This window comes from Sturnus vulgaris, chromosome Z (genome assembly GCF_052056855.1).
Source record: "Sturnus vulgaris isolate bStuVul1 chromosome Z, bStuVul1.hap1, whole genome shotgun sequence".
Taxonomy (NCBI): Eukaryota; Metazoa; Chordata; class Aves; order Passeriformes; family Sturnidae; genus Sturnus; species Sturnus vulgaris.
Window position 1 is genome coordinate 64,473,792 of NC_142283.1, and position 21,640 is coordinate 64,495,431.

General features: G+C 40.0%; 1 protein-coding gene across 1 annotated transcript in view; it reads right to left on the reverse strand.

The window, feature by feature from the left end:
• Positions 1-13,482: 13,482 nt before the first annotated feature.
• The window catches only part of LOC148219882 (uncharacterized), a 222,140-nt gene continuing 213,982 nt past the window's right edge, over positions 13,483-21,640 (reverse strand). The window contains exon 8 of the mRNA XM_088155847.1: positions 13,483-20,181. The gene's annotated coding sequence lies outside the window, so the exon portion shown is untranslated. The remainder of the gene's footprint in view (positions 20,182-21,640) is intronic.

Below are 21,640 nucleotides of genomic sequence, written 5' to 3' on the forward strand. Positions count from 1 at the left end.
TATTGGCTTTCTGCTACAGTGAAATTAGTTTTAGTTTTGCCACTCTGATGTTTCTAGAGCAGTGGATATCACATCTGCAGGTTGGGGAACCTCAAGTCTACTCTAATATAGGTCTGAACCCCATTGCAAATGTCATGTAGGTGGTCACACAATTAGGTGAATTTGCCTTTCCTACCCCATTTCTCACACACACACCTTCATGTAACTAGCAGACACCTTGCTATGGACAGGCTTCCAGTTGAAAATAACTGTTACAGTCAGTTCTGGGGGTTCATGGCATGAAGAAATACCAGTTCACAATGCAAGGTTTAGATCAAAACTAACCCTACTATTTATTGAAAAATAAGTAGCTGATTTCTCTATGATTCTGTATCAAGTGGCAAAAAGCAGTGTGATTAAATGAGGGATAAATAAGCCAAGAATAGCTTGAAACTACAAATTCCAGAGAGATTTCAGCTCAGGATCCAAACCTGAGGTTATCATAGCTGCAGAGATTAAATCATAATGCTGCTCGTAAGTATTGTAAGTATTTTGCGTTTATAAATTTCTGCATCATATTTCCCAATTAGATACTCAAATTCAATATCTGTGTAAGATTTATTTCTCATTTTTGAAATGTACAAATTACTGTCTTGTAGCCCAGCTATGTCTTTGATCCAGATCTAGCAGAGAAATCTGATGAAGGTACAATAAACAAATAGACAAAAAATTATCTAGCAATCGCCACCATTACACTTCTATTCCAAGTATTTTCTCATTCTCTTTTAACTGAAAATATAAATGATTGCAATACTAATGCATTTACTCACTAAGGTTTATGATCTATAATGGAATTGAGGGTATTGCCACTAACCAGGAGAGTGCTTTTAATGTTTTTGAATCCTTTGAGCTTTTGATTTTGGGACATTATATTGAGACAAATTCTGTTGTATAAACAAATACATTGTTTTGTTCTTCACTTGAACTAAATTTTTCATTTTTCCAGCATCACTTTTGTTTATCATAGTGCTATGTATGCCTTTTCTTTATTGTGACAGAAGGACCAGAATAGCAGCAATTTGGAGGGTTTTTAAGTCTAATTGCTAGTATGTTATATAAAATACATTGAGATCCTGACTACCGCATTCTGACTAGATGAACTATTTCACTCAAGTGGTACAAATGTGACAGAGAAAACAACTCACTAAAATCTTTACCTAGTGCTTTTCAAGGATCAGACTAGCTCATTGCTATGGTCTTTGGTTTTAAAATCCTTACATCTATTAATTGTGATTAAAATTACCTTTTTTATTACCAGCCAGTTTATTCCTATACTCCTTCAATATAGTTGAGAGACTACGAGTTGGTCTTGACCATCTGGTTTTCAACGAGATTTTAAGTTATTACACCTACTCTTTTAGCAGTGCCTATAAGGTTTTACAGTAACTCTCAGTCTTGAGATGGACCTGTAGGAGAAATAAGAATTCCACCAGTGAAGGATTAAAGATTTTAATTCTCCAAGGATTGATATGAACTTTTTAAAATCTAATTTTCTTACTGTTCTGAAGTGTAATTTCTCAATTCTAGTTTTGAATTGATGCCTCTTAGGTGTTGTGAAATTTATTTATATTTTGGTCAATACTGTCTTAGAGATACAGCTACTCCTTAAACAAACTGCTGTGTTACTTAGAGTTGCAAAGCATATCACACAGTAAACACACAGTAAAAGAAGGTTATGCACTCAGAGTGCAATGGAAAAGTTGCTCCTGTTTTAATAGCAATTAATTTATAGATATTCTCCAACCTAGAATTCACCATTTAGTAACAATAGGGGAGCAAAACAAGAAATCTGTGCAATTTTTTTGAGATTACTGGCTTTTCATAAGAAGGCCACAAAGTCTCAGCTGTCTGATATTAAAGGCTTAGATTTTCTTTTCCCTATTTCTCACTTCAGAATAATTATTTCCTTGAGCATTGGATTCAGGCTGAGTCAGGTTATGTGATTATTGCTAATCTTCTGCAACACAGTTTTGGTGATCTACAAAGTAGGGTAAATTACGCTGAAAATAAAGGATATCTTCTTGCAGAGAAAGAAAAATAAGAATACAGACAACAAACTTTGCTGCATTTTCTTGGCTCAGGATCCTTCCACGTGAGAAAGGCTGAATTACGTCTTGTGCTTGTGTCTGCCTGAGATGTTACACTGCAATGTATGTACTTGAAATTCATGATCAAACATGACCAGAAGAGAAGCCGTTAAATCTAAAAACGTTTTGTGCGAATCCTGCCTCAAACATCATAATCTGTTTGTTCATCTGATAATGGGAGAGGCTGCAACATTAAGGGAAAAGAAAGTTTTTACATACAAGCCTTGACTTGAACCCTGACAGCTTTTTACAAACTTAGTGTAAAACTAATTCCTAGTTTTTGTGAGTGTGAGATGTTCTGGAGTTTGCAGAATACATAACATGTCAAATGTGTCTTTCTCCTCCTCTCCTTTCAAACTCTTTTCCCCCCAGCACATGTGGGATTTTCATGAATACTGTGACAATTTCCTTGGATGACCTTCAACAAGTCACTGGAAAGGGCTGTCCTTGAGTCCCTGAGTTCTGGATTAGGAACCAAATCAACTCACATCCATGAGCAACTTTATTTTAAATTGCTTTCCAGAACAGGGACTGATTCCAAAGCAGATATGTCAACACTGAAATTATGATGTATTTTTATATTTTATATTTTTTGGCCAAAGCGAGCGCCAGGAAACTATAGAAGACTGTAATACCTCACTATTTAAACTTCTGGGACTCTACACATGGCTGAGGTATCACTGAGATAAATAAACCCTATGTTTTGTGCAGTGTCACATGCTTTATTTTAAAGCAAGCTGATTCCATTATAGTGTAAATTGTAAGACTGTCTTGCTCTTTTGTTAAGAGAAATGCTTCATTTTATAAAAGAAAAGGATGAAAGATCACACAGAATAAATAAATCTGCTTTCTTTGTGTGCCTCTGTTGAGTGTCTGTTTCCCAGGTGGTACTTGGCAGTACTGAAGGTTTTTTATGACTGGGTTTTGTAACAGCAATCATACCCCAGTTATGATTTTTTACCCCAGGTAAAAATACTCAGACATGACTCACCAAAAGAAGAGATCTTTGCATTCCTACAGTTAATTTTGTATGTTGCATATTAATTGGAATTGTGGGCAAATACTTTTGTGATCACCGTCTTTCACTGTGAAGCAGAGGTTCTAAATTATGCAAGTTCCTCCTGGATTTGCTGTTCACTTGCATAGCCTGTCAGAATTTAGATGCGCAAAGCATTTTTTTTTTGTTACCTAATCTTCTTGCTTAACAATTAAAAGGACTTCAGCTATAAGATTATAATCATAATGTTGAGATAAATATGAACACCATTTTACAAAATAGGTAAAAAATTGAACAGAGTATAGAAATAATTTTTAAGAAAACAGATAACACAGCTTTGATGGCTGTGACCACTTTTGATTATGTGCAGATATGTCTGAACTCATCAGAGCCCATGCTACCTTGTGTTTATCTCCAACTCAAAATGACCCTCTCTGGGCTGTCTGATGAAGCAATCCAGTGACCAGAGTTTATATTTGCAGCATTTCTGGGATACATATTTTAATCAAGCATTTTGAGCCATTTTTCTTTTCCAGTTGACTGTTGTCTGTTAGGATCTTACATCTGTCTCAAGACTCTGAACTCAGAATAATTTCAAGGCTCAGTTTAGATGGTACCAGAGAAATCCTTGTGAGGGTTCAGCCCAAGCAGTGAGAAGATGGTGGTTTGTCCTGCTCTTCTGAGATTGCTGCTTCCTTGGTCACACCAAACCCAATTCAGGAAGGAAGATCCACTCCAGCCTCGGCCCAACACAGCCCTGGGAAGGAAGGGGATGGAGGCCCTCAAGGGTGAAAGGAAGGGTAGGAGACTTGACAGGGGCTTCTGGTCCAGATCTGTGTCAAATAGTTATTCATCATGACTACACAGGCCCAATAACTGCTGTATATTTTCTCTTGCCCACTCTTTGATTTGACACCTTTAGTTTGATTTTGAATACTGAGAAACCAGGGCTCTGGGTTGGTTTTCTGAGATTTTAAGTGCAACTTTGAGCAATCTGGAGTACTTTCATTTGCTGTTTGTTACTTAGTTTTTTTTTAAGTCATTGTGAACTGAAAAATATTGTTCTTTGAGTACTCAAAAACACAACAGTGTTCAGGTTAATTGGCCTCAGATTCTGTTTCATCATAATGAAAGCATTTACATCTCTGCAGAGGTTAATTTCCCTGCTTCTGAAGTGCTCTCAACGTGTGTTGGCCTTCCCAGGTTATTTTAATAAATGACTGTCAAAGTAGCTACAGGCATTCTGCTGCTGGAACAGAGTGTGGTTTTGCAAAGCAAACATCTGTGGGGCTTTCCAGATGCAGGAAGAGCATGGAAGTGGGTGTTATCTCTCAATGGGAAGGGAGGAATGTGGCTAGCAGCAGCAAATATATTAAAACATGTGAGTAAATATATCTATATTTTGTCTTTTAGAACAAAATAAAATAAGGAAGGCAAGGTAAAAAAAAAAACAACAAACATGGGAGAGACTATAAAAAAATTAAATCTGCATGAAAGGGAAAACTTGTCATGCTTTTATTTTTGCATGGCCGTTTTCCACAACTTAGGACTTCAAAGCACAAGCACAAGATGGGACTTTCCCCAGGAACTTCCTAGATTGACACAGCTGGAAATGTCACGGACAAACAAGGATTCATAGATGCCACAGAGGTATTGTGAAAATCACAAATGATCAGCAAAAAAGGAATTAAATTTTTTTCCATCTAGGACTAGCTAAAAGAACTTCTGCCTTCCTTCTAGCTTTCTTGGCTGCCGTCACACTTTTACCACTGCATCTTGGTTCACTTGGAGCATCAGCTGCCAATTTCATCTGTAGGAGCTTCCCTCCTAATCAACATATGGTGGGTTTCAAACAGAGTCTGTCTTAAACTCTTTTGACAAATAATTCAGTTTAATATTTTCTCCCAGATTTCACTTGATGTGAAACTGCCTGAGAGATGCATTTCTATATTCATAGCACACATGAAAAGAGAACTGAAACAGGGCAGAAATGTATAGCTGAGGTAAAACATGTGTGAGGAACTTCTTGATGCTGGGCTGAAGATCAGACAAGCTTATAAAAAGGGCAGGGAATGCTCATTATGGACTGAGTCAGCCCAGCAGCTGTGAGGCTCCTCCCTCCCCACTTCAATGATTTTATTGTTCACCCAAGCCATTGGCAGGCAGTCAGGAGAAATCCTCTTGGCCCTTCATCTGCCCCTCTGCTGGATGCAATCAGGCCTGGGAAACTTGGTGTTTCAGTTGTCTTTGTGAGGTCTTGCTTGATGTGACCTCTTCTGATGTGATGCAAAGGCAGGGGAAACCAGGGTGCTGGGCAGACCTGACCCATGCACCATCCTGGAAATCACAGCTGAGCTTAAATAAAATAAAAAACAAATGCTCCCGGAGTACTAGATAAACACTGATTAGAACTGCAAGTTTCAGATGCTTAAATTAGATCGCTGTGGTTGCAGGTGTAGGCTTTCCCCATACAGCTAATAACAGCTCAGACTGCCAGTATGTTTGTCAGATAATTTTTTCAAATTTCACCTCTCAGGTTCATTTGGGCTTGACATTCCCTGTAACTCTGCCACTCATGGCTCTATCAACTGCTGAATGCCTTTCCACCAGTGTAAAATCTGATAATTTTGAATTGCACTGTTTCCTATCCTTGTTCCTTCTTTTAAAGGTTATTTTCAGGGGGAAAAATATACCTGAAATACCAGGAAAAGAACAACAGTTTTCTTTCTCTTTTCTTTTTCACCATTGAGAAAAGATTGGTTGGTCACTAAGGAGTGTTGTGTCCTAGGCACTAAAAACATCCCTAGTCCTCTCTGAAGCAGCTGGTTTTGCCTTTGTGCTCTAGACAAAACTGTAATGGCACTGAAAGAATCCACGGTGCTGTGTTCCATGATGAAAATAAACAAAAAAATAAGTAAATACATACATACTTACAAAAGGAATTCTAGGCATTAAAAAGCCTAAAGACCCAAAATACATTCAAAGAAGATGGTCTGATCAGCACCCACTGGTGTGAAATAAACTGAACTTCGGCTGCCTGCATCACAGAGAGTTCACCTGCCTGGCTTCAGAGGCAGCCAAGGAGGATGCAGCCACAGAGAGGTTACATGCTCTGTCTGAGTAATCCAAGCCTTTAGTGCATACAGTAATCTTTTCACGGTGTGTTAAATAATTTCTGGTCATCGGAGGGCTGGGTGACCACAAGTGTGAAAGAAGATCACTTCTTAATGTTTTGTCTGCCTGTCTCCACAGGAGTTGTCTCCTGTGCCATTGTATCTGACCGCCTTTAATCTATCAGTTTGCACACAGGGGATGCACACCTGTGCTTTATTTTGCTTTCATTTTCAAAGCATTTTTGCAATATTTCAATCCTCACAGGGTTCTGGATGCTGATACCCTCGCGGTGTGAATATAAAAACTCCTTGTTTAAGTTAAAAGAGGCCTAAAATTCTTGCTCTGGGAGCCCTAGAAGGGCTGCCTGAGCCTAGGCCATCAGAACTTAAAAACTCCTAGCTTGTCACTTTGAATCTCAGAAAGCAGACATTGTTTCCAATAGTAGAAATAATCATTATGTACTGCCCTGTGTTAACTGGTCCTTCCCCTAAAAAATTTCACAGTGTAGACAATTCACAATTGTAGACAATTTGCCGTAAACAGAGATCTGATATCTTGCACGTATGTGTCAACAAATTGCCTCTCCCCAGGAATCTGCTGGGTTTACTGGGTAGCTAAATGACACAGCTCTCTCCCTCTCAGGCCTCCCCTTTTGTCATATATATGCACAAAATTGCAGTGGTAGAGCAGTAACTAAGCTTATTTCAGTTCGATTAGGAGTCAAATCCTGAGTCCTCCTGTTTTTGAGTTAAATCTGTTGCACTAGCTCAGCATGTGTTTATGGTTGAAGTTGAGGGCGAGGCACCTCCGCTCTCACTGTGAAGTCTATTTCTGCTGGAGGCTGGGAGCGCTGCCTAATTGCTCCGGAGAGGAGGCGTCTCCAGCGGCTCGCAATAACCTGCTGCAGATCCCCCCAAGGCGTAACTGCAGCCATGGTGCACTATAACCCACTTCTGCAGGCAGGCAGGAGAAACAGGAAACTCAGGAAATGACCAGACAGACCCACCAAGATTTTGGAGGTTGTTTACAGCACCAGGTAGAAATTCAAAATGTGAAAGACCATGTTAGCACAGCTTAAGCCGGAAAGACTCAGCTTGGCACTTTTGTGTGACTGTCTGATGTGACTGCATGTAAATCTCACGTATATACTGCAGTGGTACAGTCCTACGAAAGCCTCAGTTCACCTTTCCAAACAGCTCAACAGAACACAATGGAACCATTTTAATCTGCACTGAGATTAAATCTGAGCACTCTAAATCAGACTTTTCCTTTCATTGAATGTAAACAATCAAATCTCACTGTGAAGCCCTTTCCTGCTTTACTCAGCAACAGGCTCTTGCATTTCACCTCTTTCATTTAATGAAAATGCTCTTATTTAAAATACAGTTTAAATAAAAGTGTTTCATATTCAACAGGAGGTATCTGAAAATCTGTTTTATCCTGTCACTATAGAGCTGTAAGAAGTCTAACCTGAGCAACTCTCAGAAAAAGTCTTTTAAGAGCCATGGTCAGATTGTTATCTCTCTCATTCCTGTCTAAATCCAGAATATATCTATTAATTTCTGAAGAGCTGGTCCAGAGTTATGTAAGAGAAAGTAAGATAAAAATGGATAGTGCTCTGCTCCAAATAACCTGCTCTACCTCCAGCTACCCCCAGAGCTTTTCCTTAAATACGTTCTTGCCCAGTTGGAAATTTAGGTCCTTGAAAGTGCAAAAAAGCCTTCTCATTGCCAGGCAGACTCTCAGGCCTCTCTCTCCACCAGGCACTGCCTGGGAGAGCCTCCAGCCTGCTCCTCTGGGAAGCAGCCTGAGCTGAGGGTGGGTTCCCCTGCCTTCCAGGGACACTTGCCAGGTGAGGCAAGCACACTCAGCAAGTTCATCAAAACTCCGCTTTAACCCTGTGAGGCCAAACCAGGAGGTCAGCAGGAGGCCGCTTGTAACATGACATCCCCTGTGCGCTGCCTAGCCCTGTCCTTCAGCAAGCATCCTTCTTTCGGCAAGGAATGTTAGCTAGTGTCAGTCATCTAAAAAATGCAGTTCACTTTCTAATCAAATCACGGAGAGGGCGGGGAGACCAAGAAAAAGAGGAGAAACTGGCAGGGAAGCCCATCACTCTGGTCTTTTTATAATTAAATGGTGCTAGAATGTATACATTGAGAAAGCTTCATTTGCCCTCCCCCTCCTCGGAGACTTATTTAAAGCATATCACAGTTTTTGCAAAGGCATTCCTAATACTATTGTGCTGCAAATCCTGTCTGATCCAACCCTCAAATATTTATGTAAACTGAAATATGTCTGGAAAGAAGTCAAAAACATTCCCCCAAATATGCCGCACAATCTCATTCCCACATATCCCTCCCTCCTCATTTATATTCATGTTAAATCCTTTCCAACTGGTTCCCAACTGCTAGGTGGTGGTTGATGAGTGATAATTGCAGAGCCTGTTTCTTTGAGTGCATTGATGGCCTAACCTCTTGCCAAAAAATTTAGTCTGGAATTTTCAGTAGTTGCAAAAAAGCTTTTGCAGTAACCTTTTTTCCCTTTTTCCCCTTTGCAAATAGATATATGTAGTTTGGAAATCTTTGCTTTTTATTATTATTGACAGTGTTCAGAAAGAGGTAACTTTTAAAAAAATTTAAGTTGAAGTCTTTCTGCTTTAGGGTCCAGGGTATGCTAACACACCTTTTGCTATGTTTCTGACTGGTTCCAGTAAAAGCAGGATAGACGTTTAAAACGCAGGTACCTGTAAAACCCTTCTGAACCATTTGCAAATTGCATCTGTCTGTGTTTGCAGCGTTATGGTTGACAGATGCTGCCAATCCACTTCTCAGTGGATCAGCAGTGCTGAGCAGTGCAAGGGCAGTGTGTGAAATGTGCCACGTTCTCAGCTGCCTCATGTACCTGAGAGTCCCCCCAGAGGTGATGAAAACCTGCAATTTCATTGACCCCAGGGGTGGAGAAGGCTGGCAGGGCTGGAGGCCCGGGGTGCGACAGACAGCTCCCCACTGAGGGATGAGGGAGGAGTGTGCAGTGCCAAGAAATCTGGGAACCCCTGCCCACAAAGCACCCAGAATTACTTGTGCTTGAGGAGCCAGTGTCTTGAGGGATAGGTCCTTCTTGGGAAGACAGTGTTAATCCCTTCATCAAACCAATCCAGCACTTCTGCCTTATATGGGGACCTTTTGAAGTGTACTTTTTCCTCATATACAGCTATTTCAAACCCTTCATTTTGAAAGAAGATTGCATCAGCTGCTGCTGAGCAAGGTCTGGATGACCCTGCCATGCTGAGCAGCCCCAGGGCAGCCATAAATTGAAGAAGCACAAAATCCCAAAGCCACAGAGGTGGCCACATCCTCCTGCTCTGAAGTAGAAGAGGAAAATGCAGAGCAGAATAAAGAGCCACCTCCATGATGGAGTGCTGGTGGAAACCTCAGAAGCACGACGGGAAAATACCTCTTCAAGTAGATTCTTTTTATGAGTCAGATGTGCTGATCTGCTGTTACAGAAATATTTCCAAGCAAGAATCAGATCAACTAAATCTGGAATCTGTATGACTTTGAGACATATTTGAGAGAAGAAAACTAAGTATGTCACCATCTGGTTGTGCAGCAGCAAGAAGAAAAGGTGGTGGCTTACCCTATTTTATGATTTTATTTAAGGGCTTGAATGAACATGAAGCCTGGTAGGACTACAAGCTGGACATCTGACACAGCACTTTTTTTGCCCCTTTTCTTTCTGTCTTCAAAAGCAAAGCTCTGACTATATTCGGTTGTTCTGCATTCTTCCCCCTGTCAGTTTGTATCTGTTCCTTACCCAGCTCTCTGAGGGATGGGAAATTCATGTAGTCAGGATGACCATTTCAGTTTCTAAGAGATTGCCCACACAAGCCTCTCACCAGTCCTTTTCTGCTGCCTGGTGGCTTCATGAGTGGGGATCTCATCTGGGAGAGCACCCTAACACACCAAAAACAGACCCCAGATAAAAATGCTGTCTCCAAGCTGGTTCCATAATGGCAAGTCAGTTCTAACAAAACAGAGAATATCTGTATTTGGACTACACTTTTTTCTTTCCTGCAGATATCCTAATGAGTGTGATCCACCTGATTTCTTCTTTCATTTTAAACACATTATTTTGCAAATATTTTTCACTGTTGAAGTCTCTTTTTTCATGTCTTGGTGAACTGTTAAATGAGAATTGTACAGATACTCTATTTTTTCCTATGACTGCACTATGAGGAAACACTTTTAATCTCTCATGGAAAAAGGGTTTGTGTAAGGATGTGTTTCTGTTAATTATCAGACAATCCTGAAGATATTCTCTGCACAGATCTTTACCTCTGAAACATCACTACATGGAAGATGAACACGATTGAAATTTATATTCCTGTGTTTTCTGTCAATAGTTATTTCAACTGGACCTATTTTCCTGTTTCCCTAAAATAATATAGTGGTATAAAACTGCAGCTAGCCTCAGGGGAAGTCAATCAAATCCAGCCTGATGAAATACTGGAAATTTCTACATTTATCAAGGGAAAAATTTTGCACTTTGAATATAGTTAGGCAGAGCTAGTCAGCAAAAAGAGTTAGAAAGACATTGCTACATTAAATATGTGTTGATTGTATTTGTCAAAGTAGGTCTCAAAGCGAGATTCTGAGTCTGGGTAAGGTTAAAGGAATACGTGTGTTCATTATTTCTTCTAAGTGTGATTGTTAAATCATGTATTTTTTAGACATCTAGCATTTTAATCCTTATCTTTTGGCACTAGATCTGCATTGCTGGAGTGGGAGTAGGCAGGTTTTAAAATAACAGCTCATAATTCTGACCCTTTTAAAATTTACAGAGTTTGGTCGCCAGGTGTGTCTTCTCAGGTTTTTAAAGTTCTGGAATTATTCTGATACTCATCAACTGACTTAATAGAAATCATCTACTGGAGATTAGGCAGCTGGGAAACTAGTTAATGAAATGAAAAGAATCCTCTGTATATTCTTGTATTTGTATTCATCAAGTATGACTTCGTTATGTGCAGCAAGGCTTATTTTCCAAAAAGGAGAACTTTAAGAAACAATACATCTAGACTTCATTCTACCTCTGAGGTGATAGTTTCTATAGTGTTAGTAAGTTCTAACACTTCTAAAGCTGAAAGTGGTTCACAACTCTAAGCAAGGGGTCATAGTGAGAAGTCCTAACCATCTGCTTTACGAGTGCTTCCCTGCTCCAAAGCAGAAAATTAACATTCTTTATAAAACTGAAATAATCTACTTCATTGTCTTATTTGCAGCCACCTTAATAATATAATCAAAGTACTTCCATTATGGATGTGACCAGATTATAGGACCCGAAATATTTAAAATACCATTCTATCTTAGAAAAAAGATCCGTTCTTTGAAAGAGTTGAGGCCATTTAATTGAAAGCAGAGTAGACAGCAAAAAAGGCTAAATGAACAGACCTGAAAGTTCCTGACACCTCCCTACACACCCCACCCCCCACTGCCCCTAGGATCAAGATCACTTGCATCTGGCTCAAGAAATAATATTTTAATCTCTTTCTTAAAAACAATGGAAGATGCAAAGGTGAAAAGCAGTTTTAATAGGAAAAGGAATCAGTCAAGGATTATTTATTCAGTTTTCGGCTTATTTCATGAAGTCATAGAATGCCTGAAGGTGCATTTGGAGGTCATTTAGTGCAACCTTCCTGTTCAAAGCAGAAAGAATTCAGGACTGTGTCCAGTCAGGTTTTAACACCTTCAGACATAAGGACTCCACAGCCTCTTTGGGCAATCTCTTCCAATGTTTGATTAACCTTAGAGTAAAAGTAGTTTTTTCTTATATTCAACTGAAATATCTTGTGTTTCATTTGTCCATTGCCTCTAATCGTTTCACTGGATACCAGTGATAAGAACCTGGCTCTTTGTTCTTTACTACATCTTTTGAAGCATTTATACACCTTGATAAGTTTCCCTGAGGCTTCTCTCCCCCCAGCTGACCAGTCCCTACTGTCTCAGCCTCTTCTTCTGTATTGGGTGCTCTTATCACAGTCACCTTCACGGCCTTTACTGGACACATTCCACTATGTCCACATTTCTCTTTGCACTGGACTGGACACAGTGCCCAGTAGTGCTGGCAAGGCTCTTTCTAATGCATTCAAGCATGCTGTTGGCTGCCACAAAGGCTCACTGCTGGATCATATTCAGCTTCTTATTTACCAGGATACCCAGGTCGTTTTCTGCCAGTTACCTTCCAGGTGGTTGTCCTCCAGTCTGTATTGGTGCCTGGGGTTTTTCCTCACCAGGTGCAGGACTTTGCATATTCCTTGTATTTCATGAGGTTGCCCTCTGTGAATTTCTCTGGTCTCTGGAAACCCACTGAATGTCTGCAGGACATGTGGTGTTTAGCAACCACTCCTCCCAGCTCTTCACCATGTGCCAACTTGTGGAGGGTGCACACTCCCCAGTTTCCCATGTCACTAATGAAATTGATAAAGTGTATTAGTCAAGTACTAACTGCTGAGGACCCCACATGACTGTAGGGGACCCCTAATGACTGGCCCTTGGTTACATTTTGTATTGCTGAGGGCAATCATTTGAAGCTGGAAATTCAGCCAGTTTTCTGTCCATTTCTCAGTCAACTTACTCACCCTGTGCTTTCTCAGCTTCTCTATGAGGCTTCCACAGACAAAAGTATCAAAAGCTTTACTGAAGTCAAGGTAAACAACATCCACTGTTCTCTCTTCATATACCAAACTAGCCTCATTTTAGAAGGATGTCAGTTTACTTAGATAAGAGTTCCTCTTTGTAAATCCATGCTGACTACACATACTCACTTTCTGGTCTTCCATGCAACTGGAAATAGTTTCCAGGATTATTTGCTCCATCACTTTCATGGTGATTGAGGTGAGTTTGTATTTCCCCAGATTTTCTTTCCTGTCTTTCCTGAGAAGTGATGTTTGCTTTCTCTTACCCCACAGGAATGACTCCCATCATCATGATCTTTCCAAGATAAGCAAGAAAGGCCTGGAAGTCACATTGAGCAGCTACCTCAGCAGTTTTGAGACTCCATGAGACTCCATGGCTTGTATACTTCCAGTGTCTATAAGTGTTCTCTAACCTGACCCTCCAACAAGGGTACATCTTCCACGCTCTGGGATCTCCCCTGTTTTCACAAATTGCTGAAGGCAGGTTTTTTCAACAAAGACCAGGTGGAAAAGACCATTAGCACCTTGTCTCCTTCTGTGCTTATTCTCTCCAGATTTCTTGCCATGTTCAGCAGTGGGCCCTTGCTTTCTCTAGATCTTACTGCTGAAATAATACAGAAGCCTGTCATGTTACCCCACACCTCTTTCACCAATTTCAAATCCACATAGGCATTGGGAACGATGGGAGACAAGCACACCCGACGATGATCAGCAAGTCTCAATTTATTGATCAGAAGGCTACAGTTATATAGACACGATAATAAGGCTCATACACATTGCAAAAGCTAAGCTCATCATTGGTTCTGTGCTCTGGCCTTGCTGAACGTCATCCCTGCACATATTGCTGCATACTCCGGGTGGCTATGGTCACTCCACTGCAACAGCTAGTTCTTGTTTTAACAAAAGCTAATTCTTATTTTGACATCCCGTGATTGCCTTGCTCCTTGCTCAAAGGCACAATGTTCTTGCCCAAGGCTTTATTTCCTGACTAGCGGAATCTCATCATGTCCCTTCTCACGTAGCCAGTCCTCCACAAAACTCTCCACACATAGGCTTCATCTTCCTAACATCATCCTCACATGCTCTGTGGCTCTCTATAACTCCTGAGTCTGTTTACAGAGTTTCTCCCAGCTGTCTATTCCACACGAAGTTCTCCAATGTGATAGAATCCGAGAAACACCAGGCTACCTTATCTGTTGCTCTTTTCATTTTGGAGCCTTTCAAAAACAGCCTGTCTTGGCAGGCACCTCAAAAACAGCAACATATCACCCAGACATCAAAGACAAGAGGAGAGGAGCACATGCAGGTGAATTTTCATTAAAACTCTCCCTTATTTTACATTTGGCTCAGATAAGTTACTCATTAAGTGTTCCTGGCTCTCTGATCACCTAGACACAATCTCTTGTAGCATTCATAAACATTTTGCCTAGTCCTGTCACAGGGATTAGGGGCAGCAAGGCTGGCTAGAAAATGACTCAATTTCATCAAAGATTTCAAAGTTTCTTTAGTTCATGCTTCATTCTGCTTTGGGAGGAAGCCAAAATCTCATGGATTAAAGGCTCAAACTGGCCTTGAGACAGCGTATTCCATTCTAGGTGCAAAGTGATTTTCTTTATCTTAGCTAGCATGTGAAGTGAAAATACTAGAAGCATGACACATGAGTGAAGTGACTAGTTTACTCTGTCACTGAGCTTGTATTTCCTGTGTATTTTTACAGTACTCATTACTTAAAAGTCCTTTTTGTCCTTTCTGTTACTTCATTTCTTATCTTCAGAAAGGTAATTCATGTGGCATTTTCCTGAACTTTTGCTAACTCTTTCTGCAGTGAACATTCAGCAGGTGCTGCTGCCAATGTGCCTGACCTCCTAAAACTTCTTTTTTGCATGTCCTATGGGTAGTATCTCCTTAAAACTGCCGTACTTGTTACGTTACTTACTTGCACAGTGATGTTGAGGTTTCACTGATCTCACCACACTGAGAAGTAAATCTTGTTCGTATGAAAAGTTAGAGGAAATAGCAGTGCAAATCCCAAGGTTTGTGTGCTGCATGAGCTCCCTCCACCTGTTTGAAGTGTGACAGTAACATGCCTTTAGAAGCAGAATGTAGAGTAGTTCAAATTCAATCCCCATGCTCTGCTGAAAGCTCTGAGGCTTGCTCCCCCCTCAAAGTCTTAACTAGCCCTGCAAATTTTATTCCTTTAAATAATAGAAAAGAAATTACATTCCCCCAAACCATTGGCTGTTCACAAGCCCATTTGTGAAATGTCAGCCACAGAGGAATGTGGACATATTTACAAAATCACTTCTCATATAAGTCTTAATCAAATTATTAAAAAACACTGACATTTAAATAATGATTGTTAGGATCTCATTTTAAGCCTTTTGAAGTGAATAAAAGCAGTTAACTCCTCTCTACACTGTTGTTTCTGGTTATCTGCAAGTTCATAAATAGAGCTTTCTGTTATTTAACCTTCGTGTTTGAAGACATTCTTTGGAATTTTATTTATTGATGGTTATTTCTCTGCTCACCTCAAATTCCCTTAGAAATAAGCACTTCAGTACCTTAAGTAGACCTCGCAACTGATTTTCAATTCTTTCCATGGCAAACTTCAGCTGACAAGGTGTAAGTGTGTAAAGTCAATCTGAAAATAAGACTATATTAAAAATGTCTTCTCATCTTGTAGCAGCAAAATCATTGGTCTCCAAAAGTCATGACCTATTTACTCCCTATATTTCATGTTTCCACTTCTATTTTGGAAGCGTGTACAACAGTGGATGAATCATTAGGGATTTGTTTTCTCAATGTATAAAACCTAACCATTCCATTATGGTCTTAAATTTTGTTGTAGAAACTACATTTTACCATCCGTATTAGAAAATCCTATAAAGTAAAAACTGCACTTTAACAGGAATAATTGTACATGGAGACTAAAGCACATAGAAAGGACAAAGGAAAAGTCCTAAGACTGTGAATGAAGAGAAACACCAAATTATTCTCTTCATACAACAACAATCTAACTTTGGAGTCCTTTGGAGTGTTAAACAGTTTCCCTGCCAGGAAAGGATACAACTACATCAGATTCGGATCAAATAAAGAGGTCAAAGGCATTAGACATGGCATGTGAGTTCAAAATCCCAGGTGAAACAGCTATGTCTCAAGACACATTATTCTCCAAGCATTTACATTCTCTGTATTAGCAAAGAACCTACCTCCTCCAGTGCTGGGATATTATGGTTTCAGCCACAACAGCTGAAGAAAGTCTTCCTGGTAGAGGACTCATGGTTGTCTGCTCTATGGGCTTGGACCTTTGCAGAAGCATACCAGCACTTTATTCTTTCTCTTGGAATTGTCCTTGTCTGATGTCAAAGTTCAGCCAGCGGAGGCAGCTACTCCTTTTGTCTCCATCTCCATTTCTCCTTGTTTCAGAACTCCCAGCAGGACTCAGCCATAATGCAAGTAGCCAAGTGAGTAGCATGGAACAGTCCAAGACTCACAAAGCCCACAGTCTGAGGCCACAGAAACATGTCAGGTGAGCAAAGAGCTTGATAAGTAAATGTAGAAAAGTTGCATTTTTCTGTTGGTTTCAGGTAATACCTCCTCATCCCACATGTTGATATCAGAATACACCAGAACACACCAGAATTTCTGCTTGTAAGATGATCATTTAGAAGGAAATTTAGAATGACACGATGGTCCATCCCCAATAAGTGAAAGGTTATTGACAGGCATAACTGGGTTACATTTGTTATGCTTGTCAGAAATGTCTTATAGAAAAAGTAACCATTTCTTTTAAGGAAGTAGGAAGAAGAAGGTAATTTAATTTCTGATATTATTTTTACCAAGAAAAGGAACTACCTCACATTTGTTGATAGGTCACCAGAGTTACAGTAAAATATAGATGTGATATAGTATAAATAAAGCCATCTCCCTGAGAATTTTATGTCTGTGTATGCTTGGCTTTTTTTTCTTATTTAGTTAATCTTTCCCTAGCAGCGAAGCAATCTTTCTGTATCTTGTCTATGATCACACAGAAGCATTTTAGAGTAGAGAGGAGGAGTGATGAGCACTTTGCACAGATACTGGGGCAACTCTATTCATTACCCTAGTACAAACATACAATACTCACAATATCCTTTATGGTCACAGAAAAAGTTGTTGGATAAGACATTTCCTAAGAAAAAATACCATTCAGACAGGGTCAAAGTAAACAGCGTCCTCTGCTCCCCTCTCTTGACCTCATGGAGGGCCATGTAATGGTACAAAAAATAGTTCACAGAGTTCACAGACCTTTTTCATATCAATGGGTTTGTTTTGGGCATAATATGAAATGATAGACAGTATTGCCCTATTCTGACATCCTTCAGCTAGTATTGTAAAACATGAGCCCAGAAGCTGACCAGAGGCAATCATATGGTCTTGCTCAGAACTATATTCCTCTCAAAATATATTGCCACTGTGCACCTCTGCTCTTGTAACAGAGAATTTACAAAGAGAGCTTAGAAAGTGTCTAGGCCAGCGCATTAAGGAGGATCCTGCAAGAGAGCTCCAGTGAGGTCTGGGGCTCTGCAATTCTCCCATAGCTGAGAGGGCAGCATTACTGGAAAATTCTTCAGTTTATATCCTAGTAAACAGCTTTCTATGCTCAGCATAAACCGTGTGGGAGCCACACTTTCCCCCCTGGCTCTTTGGCCAATACAAGGATGTTTCATTTTCTGTGGGACATTTGTGAAACAGGAACCACAGAAGCATTTCCAAGGAAGTCAGCAATTGCCTAATCTCCTGCAAGTGTACTGTTCAGAATTTACACTAATATCAGCTTTCGTTTAGTTTGTGAACACTGCAGCAAATCTTCTTTTTTATATTTTTTCTCCAGGCCACACTAGTTCCAGCAACTCAGAGTGTGGGAAAAATAGTTATGTGACAGACAAAAACTTTAGTCTTACTGATTCAAAGATAAAAGCAGACCTGACTCTGGTGTGCGTGATACACCTTGAATCCAGACTACTTAGGCATGTATTTCTTGAGTGCTGAGTGAATACAGTCACAACACGAGTAGGCTAGCATGGGAGCAGAGAGGATGCACTTTTATACTGACTTACATGACCAGCATAGAGCTCAAAAATGGAGTAAAAGTAAACAGTAAACAAGGATGAGATCTCTTTTGATTTCCCATTGAATCTACATACATTCTGAAATTATTTAGAGACTGTGCATTTGCTGTATGGCAATGAAGGGCACTAATCATTTGATTCTGGAAGAGTTTTTATTTGGACATCTGTAGAAATAAGCCTTTTTCTCACTTGTAGAGGTGAAGCTATAACAAACAAATTTTGACAAATTGCTGTTCAAGAGATGTATACAGTATAAGGGGTCTCAAGAAAATGATAAGCTAGAAAAACCAAAGCATAACTGAATATATGACATCAAAACCCCTCACTTGCTTCTCTCCATCTTCAATGATTTCTCTTTCTAAACAATGTGGGGGGCTGGGGAGAAAACACTTGTTTTGAAGAACAAAGTAATGAAGTAAATCTGGTGAAATAGAATATCTCTAGAAGATAAAGAAGAGTTGCAGATAGTTCTATATAAACAGAAAACCTGATGTAGAAAACCAAAAGATTTTGTTTAAATCTTGTGCAATTTAAAAGAACTTATCTTCCTTTCAAAGTGTTAATCAGGTTCTTCAAGAAATGTGGGAAAAAAAGATCTCACCCTCATATTAAGAGATATATATGAACATAGAAAAAGTTTGCACAGTTAATACAACATTCTGCTTGCTAAGATCATCTTGATCTAATTCTCTTTTCAGAAAAGCCATTCGTGGTAAAATTATAACTCACAATTTATTTACTTGAATATTTTTTCTTCCTAACAATTTCATAATTTTGATATTTTTTGTCATTTTTCCCAGTCTCAAAGCACTAAGAAATTTGGTTGAGAACAATACAACAAAACAAATCAATCCATGTGAGTGGCCACAATCATCACGTTGCTTATCTTTCTCTGTGAAACACTTGGCATCTGCTGGCTTTTCGTGAGGAAAGAAAACAAAGCCCTGTTAGTATTCCTGGGCACATTTATTTCACTTAGCAGTTGATTTTAGAAAAAGAAAGAAGCACAACCGATCTGATGTCTTTCCTCTCAAGATCAACCCACATACTTCCTAGGGCAGGAAGGGCAGGTGAATAAAACACAGGACATTTGCTGCTTCTATGGCTTCCATTACCCAGTTGATTCCATTGCCTCCCTGAGAGCAACAGAAACAGACTCCAGCAGAGCAATTAGCTCAGTGGAGAAATGAAGTCCAGAGAATCTGCATTCTGGCATAGGCACACCGAGTGTTGAAAAATCCCTTCTGCAAAGGACTATTTTTCTGGCTCTGCAAGAAAATCTGTAGGGAAAGCTTTTCTCTTCAGATGTGTGGCTTGTCCTCATGTGCAGAAGGGCAAGTTGCATCAGGCTCATTTAAAAAAAAAGCCAAGGGACTGCTAGGAAAGCAGGGGAAAAACACAGTCTGAAAAGATAGCCAGGCAGCAGGCACAGGGGTCTTGCACACCAAAAGAGCATGTCAGGGAAGTAGTTTTTATGTCAGGCTGATATCAGAGCCCCACGACTTTGACCCCATTTCGGTTTCCTGAGCAGATACATGATGGGACAAGGGAAATTTTAGATTTCCTCTCCTGTGTTCCATATCACCTAAGCTGATCTGTCCCACCTGGGCCCAGCTCCCATGTGTCAACAGAGGAAGGGAGATGTGGGGAGGACCTGGAAACCTGCCTCTGACCACTCAAAATGAGAACTATGGTGCAGATTGCCTTAGGCTCATCGCAACCTCAAACTCAAGGTGCACCTAGATTGGAGTGGAAGTAGCCAGGGTTTCTATAAAAGGTTACTGCAAACATCATTCCATGTAATAAATGAAGGTAGAGGGCTATAAACTGGGGATAAGAAGTTGTTAAGACATAAAGACTGACAAACACATTGAAAATGCTGACATCTGATCAATACCAGGCACATTTTAGAAGTTTGAATGAGACGTGCAGGATGTAGATGATAACTGTAAGCACACACGGAAGCTCTTCAGATTTCTGCCGCCAAAAGCTAGCCCCCAAGTGAAAGAAGTGGTGTGGTTGGCTGGCCAGCATGAAAGCAAGGCTTGTGAGAAACATGGACTCACCAGACTCTGTTTCTGGCTCTTCCAATTCAGCTACCAGCTCTTTATACACATAATCCTGCTACATTCTTGCGACCTGCTAAAAAAAACCAAAAAAACCCAAACCTTTTTCATTATGTTTATTATAAGGTCCAATGATGCAATGATGTTTGTGTTTGGACAATGACGTGCTCTCATGGCATTTGTGACCTTGCCACATGTCACAGCAGGACATGTGTATCCCCCCTCTCCCTCTGACCCGAGGTGTACAGTTGCTTCATTGAACTTACATCTCCAGAATGACCTTCAACACAAGATGTCATCCACTTTTTCCCAACTTTCATCTCACTAGTGGTGCCTGCAAACCCCACACCTGCAGGGGGAAGAGTGTACCAAGCCACCTCCTTCAAGGGAAGGTAAGCTTGTAAGACTAGCTAATGAAATCACTCAAGATAAATAGCTAGGGTAAGATGCTTCTGCATGATTTATGTTAGCCACAGAACAATGCTTCTTATTCCATGGGCAATTATTTTGAGATATATTTCTCTTTTGTTCAGCAAAAGACAGCAGAGCTGCAATAATGCGATGTTAAGAAACTTAGTATCCCTTTGGCTGAGTATTCTCTCCTCTCTGGAGAGGCTCCCAGAGTCAGGATGCTTGTATTTACCTTCATAACAAGTAGCAGTGATAAAATTTAAATTAGTTCAAATGTTTCTGTGGTATAGCCCTGTTAATTTGCCCTGTGCACAGAAGTCAGCCAACTCAGCTTTCATCACTTCAGAACCACACCAAGGGAGGAACCTAAGTGCTTGTTTTGGGCATTTCCCAAAATATAAAAATAGCAGTCATGAAAATGTAGAAGGCATATGGTGGGCTTGTGTCTGTGGGTGCAGCTGAGGCTAAGCAATATGTACATATTTAATTTTTCTCACAGAGTGAAATATAGTTTTTCTTGAAGGCTTTAAGAAACCTAGTGATTTCTTTTTCCAAGCAAGAGTTCACACAGTTGTGTTGTAATGTAATATGCATTATCCAGTATCTGACAAAAGTAATATCCCAGGCATCACAAGGTTTAGAAGGTAGTTAAATATTAATTTTTCATGCATTTGAAATTATCATGAAGGGAGAAAAGGAGGCACCAATTACGCTATGGCACCAAAGTTATAATGTTAATTGCTTTTCTCATCCCCCACCAGGAGGGTTAACACAAGATATTGTTCGGATATAGTGAAAAAGGGAGGCAGTGGAATTTGAACAAGAGCAGCATGGCATTTCTCTGCAATAGATTCCTTTTATACCTTGCAGTTATGTAAGATCAAGAAAGACAGCAGAGGTGGTGTGAACCAAGTTTGTTTTGCCTGACACACTGGAAAAGTTGTTCAATACTGGTTCATCTCAGCAAAGCTATTATTCCTTGAATGCTAGAAAGGTCAGCTGGGGTTATCTGCTGCATAAATACTGGCTGACCAAATTCATGGGAGGAAGCTTAGCTCTTGCACTGTTCCTTCTGAAACAATGATATTTGGGTCATTGTTTATGAATCTGGCTGCTATGAGTCA